Source organism: Nerophis ophidion, linkage group LG10, assembly GCF_033978795.1.
Source record: "Nerophis ophidion isolate RoL-2023_Sa linkage group LG10, RoL_Noph_v1.0, whole genome shotgun sequence".
NCBI classification, from domain to species: domain Eukaryota; kingdom Metazoa; phylum Chordata; class Actinopteri; order Syngnathiformes; family Syngnathidae; genus Nerophis; species Nerophis ophidion.
Window position 1 is genome coordinate 67,154,579 of NC_084620.1, and position 14,907 is coordinate 67,169,485.

Genomic DNA, 14,907 nt, shown 5'->3' on the forward strand with positions numbered 1-14,907 from the left:
TTGTATGTGGAGAGAAGAACCAAGCTAACGTCACCTTTGACTTTGCTACGAGTTCTTTGTTGAATTCACAGTGTTTCAACTCTATTCATGAAGCACTTTTCATACAAAAAAAAAATTCAAAGTGGTTTACAGACTTAAAAACAATACCCCGATGATCCAACCTTGTCCCCCATCACACACAAAAGGAAGCACGACTGAGTACAGAGGAGCCAGGAGAGGAAACTGTCAGAATAATTGTCTCCAAGTTATCACGAAACTTTGTGTTTCAATGAGTTCCCGGCGAGCAGACAAAAGCTGTTGTTGATCCGACCAAACAAAAGGCTTGTAAAACTCCACTATGTAGGACGGGACGTAACATGAAGGTGTTATGTTTCTTTCATGTATTGTAATCAACAGAAATATATTGTTTTGACCCAAGAACTACAAAGCAAAAATGAAGCAGGACCTGAATTACCTCCAGGGACCTCTTCTTTGAACTTTGTTACCACCTTTTCTGTGAACTGTTTACGACCTTTTCTTTGAACTTTGAATTATTAAAGGCAATGGCTTTATTAAAGGCAATGGCTTTTTACGACCTCCGTCCCTTAGAAACAGCTGTTGCCATGTAATCAGGGAAAGTCCAAATAAAGGCGGGGGCATACAATCTTTCGCCAGAGGGTGCTGGGAGACTACAAGAGTAAAAGCCCAGACGTCTCTCCTCCATTGAGCCAAATTTAATTCGGTCTCTGTTTAATTCTTTGCTTCTTGTCTTGTTTAATAGATGTCATCTGGGTTTGAACCTGACAGAAACTATCACATATTTATCACCTTTTTTTGTTTTGCTGTCGTACTAATTATGAAGAAAAAAAAAATTGTGTGATTGTTTGGGAACTCGATCCCGCTGAATGATTCGCAGACAAAATTTGTTACGTGCAACATGTGGCAGTAGGATAACCTCGACAGTACGAAAACCAGAGTAAAATTTGTATGACAAATTGCATTGAAAAAGCGAATCTTACGAGAGAAAAGCTGTAGCACAAAATTTGCATTAAATGCCTCGTCAAAAGTATTTTTTTTTTTTTTGCATTGATGGTGTTAGCTAAAACTAACATAGCGAACACAACACGAATGAAGTTTATAGTTTTTGGTTCAGGTTTCTTTTGAACGTCACAATTTCCAGTTTTTCTTTTCAACATGTTCTAAAAGGATTAGGAAGAAACAGATCTTATTTAATCCAAGGTCCCTTTCCCATTTAATAGCAATTACTAACACTTTTATTCACTTCCAGTTCTTAATTTGAACAGAATGTACTCCATAACTACATTTTATAAAAATAAATTAATTTATAGTAAAGTAGGTCGTAGTAGGGGTCGTAACGGCCCCCACGGCACATTTTAAAAATAAGATTGAAATGTAACAAAAAAATGTTGCAATGTTTTTACTCTAATAACACAAAGCTGTCATGCAGGCTGTTTCTTTCTTTAAAAAATAATAATGAATCAAAATCAATGTCTTTATGAATTATTGACCTATTCTAGGCTCCAATTACGTCACGTTAAATTTTCCACTTTGGCATATTTTTGGGGGAAAATGTTGCATATTTTGTGTTTGCCATATAAAAAACTGAGCTCTTTTTTTTTTTAAAGAAGGGCCTAAAATGAACAAACAAAAAACAAACATGTCACGTCTGTTAATCTGGTTTTATGTTTGATCATGTTTTGTTTTCTGGACTCTTGTTCCGTTTTTTCACTTCCTGGTTTGTTTTTGTTACCATGACAACTCATTGCTTTTCACCTTGCCCTCCTAGTCACGCCCATGCCCTCAGTCCCGCACCTGTTCCTAATTATTCACAGTCACTATTTAAGTCAATTTCTTTCTGTCCGTCAGTCTGGGAACATTAACTTTCATTACCCATGTCGTTCTAACTTTCATTGTAATCTACGACCTTGCTGCTCCAACGCCAAGCCCACGTCGACCGCCAACGCCAAGCCCACGTCGACCGCGTCCTTGTCAGCCACGGAAGTGGCTACCACGTGGTCGTCCGCCACGCCTTGGGCGCCGACCTCCTCGTCGGCCACGTATGTGGCCATTACGTGGTCGTCCGCCACGCCAAGGGGGTCGGCCGCGGATATGGCCGTTCCCGGGTCGCCCACCTCGGTCTTCCACGTGTCGCCGCCACCTGACTCTGCCCCGATGGATACGGGGACACGTGGTTTGGCGATCCACCGCCATGTCCCCCTCCTGCCCTCCCATGACTCTTGATCATTGTGGGACATCTGGAAGCTGTCCTTAATGGGGGGGGGGGGGCTCTGTCACGTCTGTAAATCTGGTTTTATGTTTGATCATGTTTTGTTTTGTTTTCTGGACTCTTGTTCCGTTTTTTCACTTCCTGGTTTGTTTTGGTACCATGACAACTCATTGCTTTTCACCTTGCCCTCCTAGTCACGCCCATGCCCTCAGTCCCGCACCTGTTCCTAATTATTCACAACCACTATTTAAGTCAATTTCTTTCTGTCCATCAGTCTGGGAACATTAACTTTCATTACCCATGCCGTTCTAACTTTCATTGTAATTTACGACCTTGCTGCTCCAACGCCAAGCCCACGTCGACCGCCAACGCCAATCCCACGTCGACCGCCAACGTCAATCCCACGTCGACCGCCAACGCCAAGCCCACGCCGACCGCGTCCTTGTCAGCCACGGAAGTGGCTACCACGTGGTCGTCCGCCACGCCTTGGGCGCCGACCGCCTCGTCGGCCACGGATGTGGCCATTACGTGGTCGTCCGCCACGCCAAGGGGGTCGGCCGCGGATATGGCCGTTCCCGGGTCGCCCACCTCGGTCTTCCACGCGTCGTCGCCACCTGACTCTGCCCCGATGGATACGGGGACACGTGGTTTGGCGATCCACCGCCATGTCCCCCTCCCGCCCTCCCAAGACTCTTGATCATTGTGGGACATCTGGAAGCTGTCCTTAATGGGGGGGGCTCCGTCACGTCTGTAAATCTGGTTTTATGTTTGATCATGTTTGGTTTTGTTTTCTGGACTCTTGTTCCGTTTTTTCACTTCCTGGTTTGTTTTGGTACCATGACAACTCATTGCTTTTCACCTTGCCCTCCTAGTCACGCCCATGCCCTCAGTCCCGCACCTGTTCCTAATTATTCACAACCACTATTTAAGTCAATTTCTTTCTGTCCATCAGTCTGGGAACATTAACTTTCATTACCCATGCCGTTCTAACTTTCATTGTAATTTACGACCTTGCTGCTCCAACGCCAAGCCCACGTCGACCGCCAACGCCAATCCCACGTCGACCGCCAACGTCAATCCCACGTCGACCGCCAACGCCAAGCCCACGTCGACCCCCAACGCCAAGCCCACGCCGACCGCGTCCTTGTCAGCCACGGAAGCGGCTACCACGTGGTCGTCCGCCACGCCTTGGGCGCCGACCGCCTCGTCGGCCACGGATGTGGCCAGTACGTGGTCGTCCGCCACGCCAAGGGGGTCGGCCGCGGATATGGCCGTTCCCGGGTCGCCCACCTCGGTCTTCCACGCGTCGTCGCCACCTGACTCTGCCCCGATTGATACGGGGACACGTGGTTTGGCGATCCACCGCCATGTCCCCCTCCCGCCCTCCCATGACTCTTGATCATTGTGGGACATCTGGGAGCTGTCCTTAATGGGGGGGGCTCTGTCACGTCTGTAAATCTGGTTTTATGTTTGATCATGTTTTGTTTTGTTTTCTGGAATCTTGTTCCGTTTTTTCACTTCCTGGTTTGTTTTTGTTACCATGACAACTCATTGATTTTCACCTTGCCCTCCTAGTCACGCCCATGCCCTCAGTCCCGCACCTGTTCCTAATTATTCACAGCCACTATTTAAGTCAATTTCTTTCTGTCCGTCAGTCTGGGAACATTAACTTTCATTACCCATGTCGTTCTAACTTTCATTGTAATCTACGACCTTGCTGCTCCAACGCCAAGCCCACGTCGACCGCGTCCTTGTCAGCCACGAAAGTGGCTACCACGTGGTCGTCCGCCACGCCTTAGGCGCCGACCTCCTCGTCGGCCACGGATGTGGCCATTACGTGGTCGTCCGCCACGCCAAGGGGGTCGGCCGCGGATATGGCCGTTCCCGGGTCGCCCACCTCGGTCTTCCACGCGTCGTCGCCACCTGACTCTGCCCCGATGGATACGGGGACACGTGGTTTGGCGATCCACCGCCATGTCCCCCGCCCGCCCTCCCATGACTCTTGATCATTGTGGGACATCTGGAAGCTGTCCTTAATGGGGGGGCTCTGTCACGTCTGTAAATCTGGTTTTATGTTTGATCATGTTTTGTTTTGTTTTCTGGACTCTTGTTCCGTTTTTTCACTTCCTGGTTTGTTTTGTTACCATGACAACTCATTGCTTTTCACCTTGCCCTCCTAGTCACGCCCATGCCCTCAGTCCCGCACCTGTTCCTAATTATTCACAGCCACTATTTAAGTCAATTTCTTTCTGTCCATCAGTCTGGGAACATTAACTTTCATTACCCATGCCGTTCTGACTTTCATTGTAATCTACGACCTTGCTGCTCCAAGTTTTATACCTCCTTGTGAGCGCCCTTAGTTTGTTTATTTTTGTATTTAGAAGTAACAAATAAAAATGTACTTACATTCATGGCTGATTCGTCCCACATCATCCTTGCATCGAGGAAGCACAAACACCCACAGTCCAAGCCTGACAAAACAACAATAAAACTTATAATTGACGGATAGATCTGAAGTTGATCTCGAGATTATTGTGTTAAAAGTAAACAGTAAAAAAAATGTATGATTTATTTTCCAACACTTTAATGAGTAGGACCCTTTTGGATCCCCAATCATTTTAGTGTGATTTGTTTTTAAGTGTCATTGCTCAAAAAATAATAATGAATTAAAATCAACGGTGTTATGAGGTATTGACTTTTTTAAGGCTCCAATTATTATATAACCTGAAATATTCCACTTGAAAAAAATATTGGGTGATAACATTGCATATTTTGTGTTTTTTACATCAAAAAATGTCTTTGATGAAAAAAGCATAGAACTTAAATCTTTAAAATCATTATATTGACAGATGGACCTAATGTTGATCTGGAGATTTAAAACTACAATAATAATAAAACAAAATTATACTAAATAATGACACATTTTTAATATTTTTTTGGACCAAAACCCTTTGGGGTCCCCGGGATCAAGCCTGAGTGGAGGCCTAAATATATATTGGTTATACATATATTGTATTGGTTTTTAAAATAACAAAATGTCCCCCGCTTGCTTTGATTTTTCAGTCTGTGGCCCTAAGTGGAAAAAGTTTGGACACCCCTGACATAATGAGATGGACAATCTCATGTTTATTAAGTTCAAAATGTGTATCATGATTCCTCTTTGTACTTTGTAAACACTTTGAGGTTGAACACGTTCATAAATATTAGTACATTGTTTGACTTCTTTACTATTAATCCATTGCATGGTTTAATTCTACATAGTGATGTAAAAAAAAAGTCTTAAGTGTCATACGTGCATACGATTGTTTTAAATGACTTGTTTCTACGAGGTTATATTTTGCTTCTTTTGTTGAGAAGAACTGTTGTACGTTCTTGACTTTCAGGTATGACTTTTGAATCTCACTCAAACGCTATTAAAACAATAAACAGCTAAGGGATTTTCCAGAATTCTCCTAGTAAATGTGTCTAATTACATCTGAAATGTAATTGGAGCCGTCGCTTTTTCTTTCTTTTTTTCCCTTTTATTTTTTTTAGTACCTCACTCTAACTTTCCTCATCCACGAATCCTTCACCCTCGCTCAAATTAATGGGGAAATTGTCGCTTTCTCGGTCGGAATAGCTCTTGCTGCTGGAGACTACGGTTATAAACAAAGTGAGGATGTGAGGAGCCCTACAACTCGTGACATCACGCGCACATCGTCTGCTACATCCGGTAAAGGCAAGGCTTTTTTTATTAGCGACCAAAAGTTCAGAATTTTATCGGCGTTGTTCTCTACTAAATCCTTTCAGCAAAAATCCGGCAAAATGATCAAGTATGACACATAGAACGGACCTGCTATCCCCGTTTAAATAAGAAAATCTCATTTCAGTCGGCCTTTAAAGTGCCCTCTTTGGGGATTGTAATAGAGATCCATCTGGATTCACAAAAAAAAGAAATCTTTAATATTTATGGAACATATCCACAAAAAATCCAGCTGTCAACACTGAATATTGCATTGTTGCATTTCTTTTCACAGTTTATGAACTGACATTCACATTTTGTTGAATATTATTCAATAAATATATCTATAAAGGATTTTTGAATTGTTGCTATTTTTAGAATATTTTTTAAAAATCTCACTTACCCTTGGCATACCTTCAAGTACCCCCATTTGAGGACCACTGGTTTAGACCACATCCAGTGTGTGGCTGCCCGTGATTGGCTCACGGAACACACTCCCCCACCTCCCCTATGCGACCAGAGTAAAGATGCTCAGACATGGGCCTGGTCGCCATGGAAACGGTCACATCAGGAGGGTATCGCCTGGCGTGAATATCTCTGATTGTCTGCTTTTGAGAGGCGCACGACACGATGTGGAAATAATAAAAAGTCGACAGAGCTGTTTTGACTGAACGTATGTGAGAGTACAAGTATGGATTATCCCGATTATTGTGCACCCATCATTAGGAAGGTGAGAATGTCTGTTATGAAAAGTGTTATGACACACACATCAGACAACAGCTGATTTCTGGAAGACCGCCACGTGTTTTTTTCCTGGTTATGGAGCTGTCACCACGTTGTTTTTCCCCCCCTGGCTGACTCACTCCTCCCCATCCTCCTATCACCTCATCGGAGATTTACAGGAACCATTTATGAAATGGGCTAAAGCAGGGGTCACCAAGCTTTTTGAAAGCAAGAGCTACTTCTTGGGTATTGACTAATGAGAAGGGCTACCAGTTTGATACACACTTAAATAAATTGCTTGAAATAGCCAATTTGCTCAATTTACCTTTAATAAATAAATCCATCCATCCATCTTTTTCTGCTTATCCGAGGTCGGGTCGCGGGGACAGCAGCCTAAGCAGGGAAACCCAGACTTCCCTCTCCCCAGCCACTTCGTCTAGCTCTTCCCGGGGGATCCCAAGGCGTTCCCAGGCCAGTCGGGAGACATAGTCTTCCCAACGTGTCCTGGGTCTTCCCCGTGGCCTCCTACCAGCTGGACGTGCCCTAAACACCTCCCTAGGGAGGCGTTCGGTTGGCATCATAAATCTATGTGTATTTATAAAAATGGGTATTTCTGTCTGTCATTCCGTCGTACATTTTTTTTCTTTTAACAGAAGGTTTTTTTGAAGAGAATAAATGATGAAAAAATACTTTATTGAACGGTTTAAAAGAGGAAAAAACATGAAAAAAAATAAAATCAAATTTTGAAACATATTTTATCTTCAAGTTCGACGCTTTAAAATTCAAAATTCAACCGAAAAAAATTAAGAAAAAAAACTAGCTAATTTAAATATTTTTGGAAAAATTAAAAAAAAAGAATTAATGGAACATCATTAGTAATTTTTCCTGATTAAAATTAATTTTAGAATTTTGATGACATGTTTTAAATAGGTTAAAATCCAATCTGCACTTTGTTAGAATATATAACAAATTGGACCAAGCTATATTTCTAACAAAGACAAATCATTATTTCTTCTAGATTTTCCAGAACAAAAATTAAAAAAAAAATTCCAAAGACTTTAAAAATAAGATTTAAATTTGATTCTACAGATTTTCAAAATTTGCCAGAATATTTATATTTTATTTTAATCATAATAAATTTGAAGAAATATTTCACAAATATTCTTTTGTTGAAAAAACAGAAGCTAAAATGAAGAATTAAATTAAAATTCATTTATTATTCTTTACAAATAAAAAAAAAATACTTGAACATTGATTTAAATTGCCAATAAAGAAGAGGAAGGAACTTAAAAGGTAAAAAGGTATATGTGTTTAAAAATCCTAAAATCGTTTTTAAGGTTGTATTTGGGGCGGTATAGCTCGGTTGGTAGAGCGGCCGTGCCAGCAACTTGAGGGTTGCAGGTTCGATTCCCGCTTCCGCCATCCTAGTCACTGCCGTTGTGTCCTTGGGCAAGACACTTTACCCACCTGCTCCCAGTGCCACCCACACTGCTTTAAATGTAACTTAGATATTGGGTTTCACTATATGTAAAGCGCTTTGAGTCACTAGAGAAAAGCGCTATATAAATATAATTCACTATATAAATATAATTCACTATTTTTTTCTCTAAAATTGTCTTTCTGAAAGTTATAAGAAGCAAAGTAAAAAAAAATGAATTTATTTAAACAAGTGAAGACCAAGTCTTTGAAATATTTTCTTGGATTTTCACATTCTATTTGAGTTTTGTCTCTCTTAGAACTAAAAATGTCAAACAAAGGGGGACCAGCTTGCTAGTAAATAAATACAATTTTAAAAAATTGAGGCGGCTCACTGGTAAGTGCTGCTATTTGAGCTATTTTTTAGAACGGGCCAGCGGGCGACTCATCTGGTCCTTACGGGCGACCTGGTGTCGGCTCCGAGAAGCTCACTTTCTCCCTACTTCTTCTCGGACCGGAGAGGGGTGGATTTCATGAAGGCAGCCTCGGAAAGAGGCGGAGATTGGGGAAACCTGCAGTGCAACACGGATTGAATTATTCATCGTGGTTCCGACGTGAGAAAAAGGAGTGGAGAGCGAGGAGGGAAGGTGAGAGGACGCAAGGATGCGAGGATACAGGGGAGGAAGGCGGGGGCTGTCGTCTGAACTCCGTGTTCCCGACAGTCTGCGGCTGCTGCTTCCGTGCAACTTCCAGGAGACTCAATATTCATCAACTATCTTTAAAAAACAGCACAAGCACACACACACACAAAAAAAAGGCTGCAATCAAAAAAGGACAAACGAGCGTCAAGGGAGAAGGAGGCAGAGAGAGATAGGTCAAATGAGGCGAAGGCACATGCACGATGGGGGGGGGGAGAAAAAAAGTGCATCAAAGTTGAGCACAAAAAAAAGGGTCTTTGTGTCTGGTGCAGGAGGAACAAAATGTACAGAGAGAGAGAGCAAAAAAAGGAGAGAGAGTGTGCATTGGAGGGGAGATCATTTAAGGAGAAAGATTTGTAGCAGACAGCGTGAAAGCATGGAGGAGGAGGAGGAGGCCAGACAGACGGCATTGCTGCAGTTTGTCCCTTCTGCGTCCCACACACACGGCGATATAGACGTGTGGCCTGCATGGAGGAATGTTATATCAATGCCGAGAAAAGTGACACACACACACACACACACACACACACACACACACACACACACACACAACATTGCAGTTATTCTATATCGATACAGTTGTGATCAAAATTATTCATGTTACGCCGGTTCGGCATCGTGGTACCGGGTTCGATTCCCTCGAGGATGCGTCAAGTGAACACAGCAAAGGTAAGATATACACCATTTATTTAAATCAATCAATCAATCAATGTTTACTTATATAGCCCTAAATCACTAGTGTCTCAAAGGGCTGCACAAACCACCACGACATCCTCGGTAGGCCCACATAAGGGCAAGGAAAACTCACACCCAGTGGGACGTCGGTGACAATGATGACTATGAGAACCTTGGAGAGGAGGAAAGCAATGGATGTCGAGCGGGTCTAACATGATACTGTGAAAGTTCAATCCATAATGGATCCAACACAGTCGCAAGAGTCCAGTCCAAAGCGGATCCGACACAGCAGCGAGAGTCCAGTTCACAGCGGAGCCAGCAGGAAACCATCCCAAGCGGAGGCGGATCAGCAGCGCACAGATGTCCCCGGCCGTTACACAGGCAAGCGGTACATGGCCACCGGATCGGACCGGACCCCCTCCACAAGGGGGAGTGGGACATAGGAGAAAAAGAAAAGAAACGGCAGATCAACTGGTCTAAAAAGGGAGTCTATTTAAAGGCTAGAGTATACAAATGAGTTTTAAGGTGAGACTTAAATGCTTCTACTGAGGTGGCATCTCGAAATAAATGGGTTGTACTTGTATAGAGCTTTTCTACCTTCAAAGTACTCAAAGCGCTTTGACACTACTTCCACATTTTACCCATTCACACACACATTCACACACTGATGGAGGGAGCTGCCATGCAAGGCGCCAACCAGCACCCATCAGGAGCAAGGGTGAAGTGTCTTACTCAGGACACAACGAGGTTGGTACTAGGTGGGGATTTGAACCAGGGACGCTCGGGTTGCGCACGGCCACTCTCCCACTGCGCCACGCCGTCCCTAATAACAAAACACCGCAGAGGCCACCACAGTGGATATGTTTCTTTTACTTTTTATTCATAGCTGTATGTAGAAGTGTCTGCTGCTTTAATGTCTTTAATGTCCTCTGTGTTCTTTGATGTTTGATGTTTCCCTCTTACACACATGTAAGAGGGATGTGTACTATGGCTATGAGTTGTTTTTTCCCCTTGGCCTCAGTCTGCACCTCCTCTCCAGGGCCCAGGCTAAGACTGATTATTTTTTAATTTTATTTTTATCATCTATTTTTTTCTCCCCCCCTTGTTTACCTGTATCTCATTTTTTTTGTAAGGGGCGCTGGAAGCCGGCAGACCCGTCAGCGATCCTGTTCTGTCTCCCTGTAATGTTTGTCTGATCTTGAATGGGATTGTGCTGAAAATTGTAATTTTCCTGAAGGAACTCTCCTGACGGAATAAATAAAGTACTATCTAAAAAGAGCTATATAACAAAAATGCTGGAGTTAGTAGAATAAAACAAACAAAAGGACGCTAGCATAAAAGCTAGGATATACAACAATGAGAAATAAACTGGCACGTAGGCACATAAAACATCCATCCATCCATTCTCTACCGCTTATTCCCTTTCGGGGTGGCTGGCGCGTATCTCAGCTACAATCGGGCGGAAGGCGGGGTACACCCTGGACAAGTCGCCACCTCATCGCAGGGCCAACACAGATAGACAGACAACATTCACACACTAGGGACCATTTAGAAAGAAAGATCCCGAGCCTGGATTTTGAACCCAGGACTGCAGGAACTTCGTATTGTATCGTATACTCTAGCCTTTAAATAGACTCCCTTTTTAGACCAGTTGATCTGCCGTTTCTTTTCTTTTTCTCCTATGTCCCACTCTCCCTTGTGGAGGGGGTCCGGTCCGATCCGGTGGCCATGTACTGCTTGCCTGTGTATCGGCTGGGGACATCTCTGCGCAGCTGATCCGCCTCCACTTGGGATGGTTTCCTGCTGGCTCCGCTGTGAACGGGACTCTGGCTGCTGTGTTGGATCCGCTTTGGACTGGACTCTTGCGGCTGTGTTGGATCCATTAGGGATTGAACTTTCACAGTATCATGTTAGACCCGCTCGACATCCATTGCTTTCCTCCTCTCCAAGGTTCTTAGTCATCATTGTCACCGACGTCCCACTGGGTGTGAGTTTTCCTTGCCCTTGTGTGGGCCTACCGAGGATGTTGTGGTGGTTTGTGCAGCCCTTTGAGACACTAGTGATTTAGGGCTATATAAGTAAACATTGATTGATTGATTGATTGATTGTGAGGCAGACGCACTAACATTTTTCTTAATATCTCATTGACAAAATTATTCAACCCCTTGAAGATCATAACTCTTAAGAACAGAATTTGAATAAGGTCTTTCCAATCAGGTGTTGAAAACACCTGTAGATGTGATTAGAACCATAACGAGCAACAATTAAACTGATTGAAAAAAACTGTAGATGGTCAATGGTGTATTTGCAACATGGTGAAGTCCAGGGAGTGGTCAAAGAAGTCAAGAGAGGAGGTAGTTTATCTTCATAAGAAAGGATATAGATATAAGAAAATAGCAAAGACATTACACATTCCAAGAGACACAGTTGGGAGCATAATTTGCAAGTTTAAAGCTAAAGGCACAGTGGAAACACTACCTGGGCGTGGTAGAAAGAGGATGCTGAAGCGTACAGTGGTGGAAAACAGCAGAGGAACTACAACAGGACATTGCAGAGGGGGGAACGCAGGTTTCGTCCCAGACAATAAGGCGTGCACTACGAGATGAAGGCTTCCATGGCGCACCCCACTTCTGACTACCAGGAACAAGAAAAAATAGACTCCAGTATGCCAAAAATCATCTGGACAAAGCCCAAAGGTTTTGGGAAACTGTTCTATGGAGTGATGAGACAAAACTGGAACTCTTTGGGCCTATGAATCAACGTTATGTCTGGAGGAAAAAAAATGAAGCTTACAAAGAGAAGAACACCTTGCCTACTGTTAAGCATGGTGGGGGGTCAATCATGCTCTGGGGCTGTTTCTCTGCCTCAGGTACAGGGAATCTCCAGCGCGTTCAAGGCACTATGAATTCTATTTCCTAGCAGGATATATTAGCTGCAAATGTCATGAAGTCAGTGAGGAAGCTGAGGCTTGGGAGACGTTGGACCTTCCAACAGGACAAGGATCCCAAGCATACCTCCAAATCAACATCAGAGTGGTTGCAGAAGAAGGGCTGGAAGACTCTGGAGTGGCCTTCACAGTCGCCAGACCTAAATCCTCTAGAAAAGCTGTGGTGGGACTTGAAGAAGGCAGTTGCAGCACGCAAGCCCAAGAATATGAATGAACTGGAGGCCTTTGCCCAAGAGGAATGGGCTAAAATACCTGTAGATGGTTGCAAGAAGTTATGTATCACCTTTGAAGGATGTCATTACTGCCAAAGGGTGTTCTACTAAGTACTAAAGATGCATGGAACTAGGGGGTTGAATCATTTTGTCAATGAGATATTAAGAAAAATGTCATTTTTTGGTATTTTGTAAAATTCAGTGTTACAATTTAAGTTGCATTTGTCTATTTGACACATCTTTATTTGATATGACTATAAACAAAATACGGAATAAATGTCCAACTTGCTAAAACACCAAAATTGTGTGGGAGTTGAGTCATTTTGATCACAACTGTATTTCACATTTCTCAAACTCAGATTATTAGGGTTAATTTTAGAAGTCTGTTTAGTTTAGTTTAGTTTATTAAAGGCCTACTGAAAGCCACTACTAGCGACCACGCAGTCTGATAGTTTATATATCAATGATGAAATATTAACATTGCAACACATGCCAATACGGCCGCTTTAGTTTACTAAATTATTATTTCCCGGGAGTTTCGCCTTGAAAACGTCGTGTAATGATGACGTGTACGCAAGACGTCACGGGTTTTAAGGAAATATGAGCGCTGCACACACACACAGCTAAAAGTCGTCTGCTTTAATGACATAATTACACAGTATTTTGGACATCTGTGTTGCTGAATCTTTTGCAATTTGTTCAATTAATATTGGAGAAGTCACAGTAGAAAGATGGAGTTGGGAAGCTTTAGCCTTTAGCCACACAAACACACGGTGATTCCTTGTTTAAAATTCCCGGAGGTGAAACTTTCCTATGGATCAAAGCGCGGTCAAGCCAACACGGATCACGACGGAATTTCAACCAGCAGGTTTCGGTGTGAAAATCGTGGTAAAAAGTCGCTTCTTACCGAAGAAAAGCTGATCTTGTGCCGTCCATAAAGCTGCCGTCGACTCCCCTGAGACATTGGCGTCAAGACACCCGTGGAGACACACGTCCGACTATCAGGTACTATTTAACTCACTAAAACACGAGCAACACAATAGAAGAATAAGAGATTTCCCAGAATTATCCTAGTAAATGTCTCTAAAAACATCGGAATCCGTCCCAATGCAATCGCATTTTTTTTTACAGATTTTTTTTATTTTTTATAATTTGGGCGGTGTATATAAGAGGGTGCAGGGGTGTAAAATATATTCAGGAATTGTCACGGATGCAAAGGATTCTGGGTATTTGTTATGTTGCGTTTATGTTGTGCTACTGTGAGGATGTTCTCCCGAAACGTGTTTGTCATTCTTGTTTGGTGTGGCTTCACAGTGTGGCGCATATTAGTAAGAGTGATAAAAATTGTTTATATCACAACCATCAGTGTAGTCTGTGTCACCCAGTATGCCTTTCAATCTTGTACGTGTGATTGCGTAAACTGCACACAACAAGTTGCTGGACTAACAATCGGTTTGTACATGTTGTTGAAGGTGTCAAAAGGTAATGGCTTCACAGCACGCCCTTATTGTTGTCATCAGGATGATCACCATTAGATATTTGTGAGAACGTTAGCGGCTCCCATTGTCTTCTTTACTCTGTGAAACGGGTTTAAATAGCTCTTTGAGTGGTAAAGGTGGCCGACTTCTGATGTATTTCAACGGGCGGTTGCGGTTCTGATAAAATGTTGGTTCGGGTGGACGGCGGGTGGATGACGACTTTGGTGATGCGGTTGCGGATGATATAATTGCCTATTTGCGCATCTCTACCGGGGACCAAACTTGAGGAAAGCCATGCAAGTGAAGTGAAGTGAATTATATTTATATAGCGCTTTTTCTCAAGTGACTCAAAGCGCTTGACATAGTGACACCCAATATCTAAGTTACATTTAAACCAGTGTGGGGTGCACTACAACTATTGTATTGCTTTTAAAAAAGAAAAATATCAAAACGGCCTCCGCATACTTTGATTTTTCAGTCTGCGGCCCTCAGTGGAAAAAGTTTGGACACCCCTGGCGTATAGTCTCATGGCGTTCGGGAATCCTGCTGCAGAAACTGAGCCCGCAGGGCTAATTATTGTTTGTGGAATATGTGCGTGTACCACTTCTATGGTGACGAGACACTGCAGCCCCTCAAGGTGCAATAAAGTAGAAATCATCCCCCTGTTGGGTCACAGCATGGCAATGGTGACATTTCACGACTGCACTCCTCCCCCACACCCCTTTCCCATCTGGCCATCCATCTTTTCTATCCCCTTCAGCCAAAAGAACCCTTCTTCCACGCCTTTGCTGCCTAATTGCATAAAAGGAG

General features: G+C 43.2%; 1 long non-coding RNA gene across 1 annotated transcript in view; it reads right to left on the reverse strand.

Annotated features, from left to right (window-relative positions):
• The window catches only part of LOC133559939 (uncharacterized), a 349,440-nt gene that overhangs the window by 247,629 nt on the left and 86,904 nt on the right, over window positions 1-14,907 (reverse strand). The window contains exon 3 of the long non-coding RNA XR_009808348.1: window positions 4,634-4,698. This is a non-coding gene — a long non-coding RNA (uncharacterized LOC133559939). The remainder of the gene's footprint in view (window positions 1-4,633; window positions 4,699-14,907) is intronic.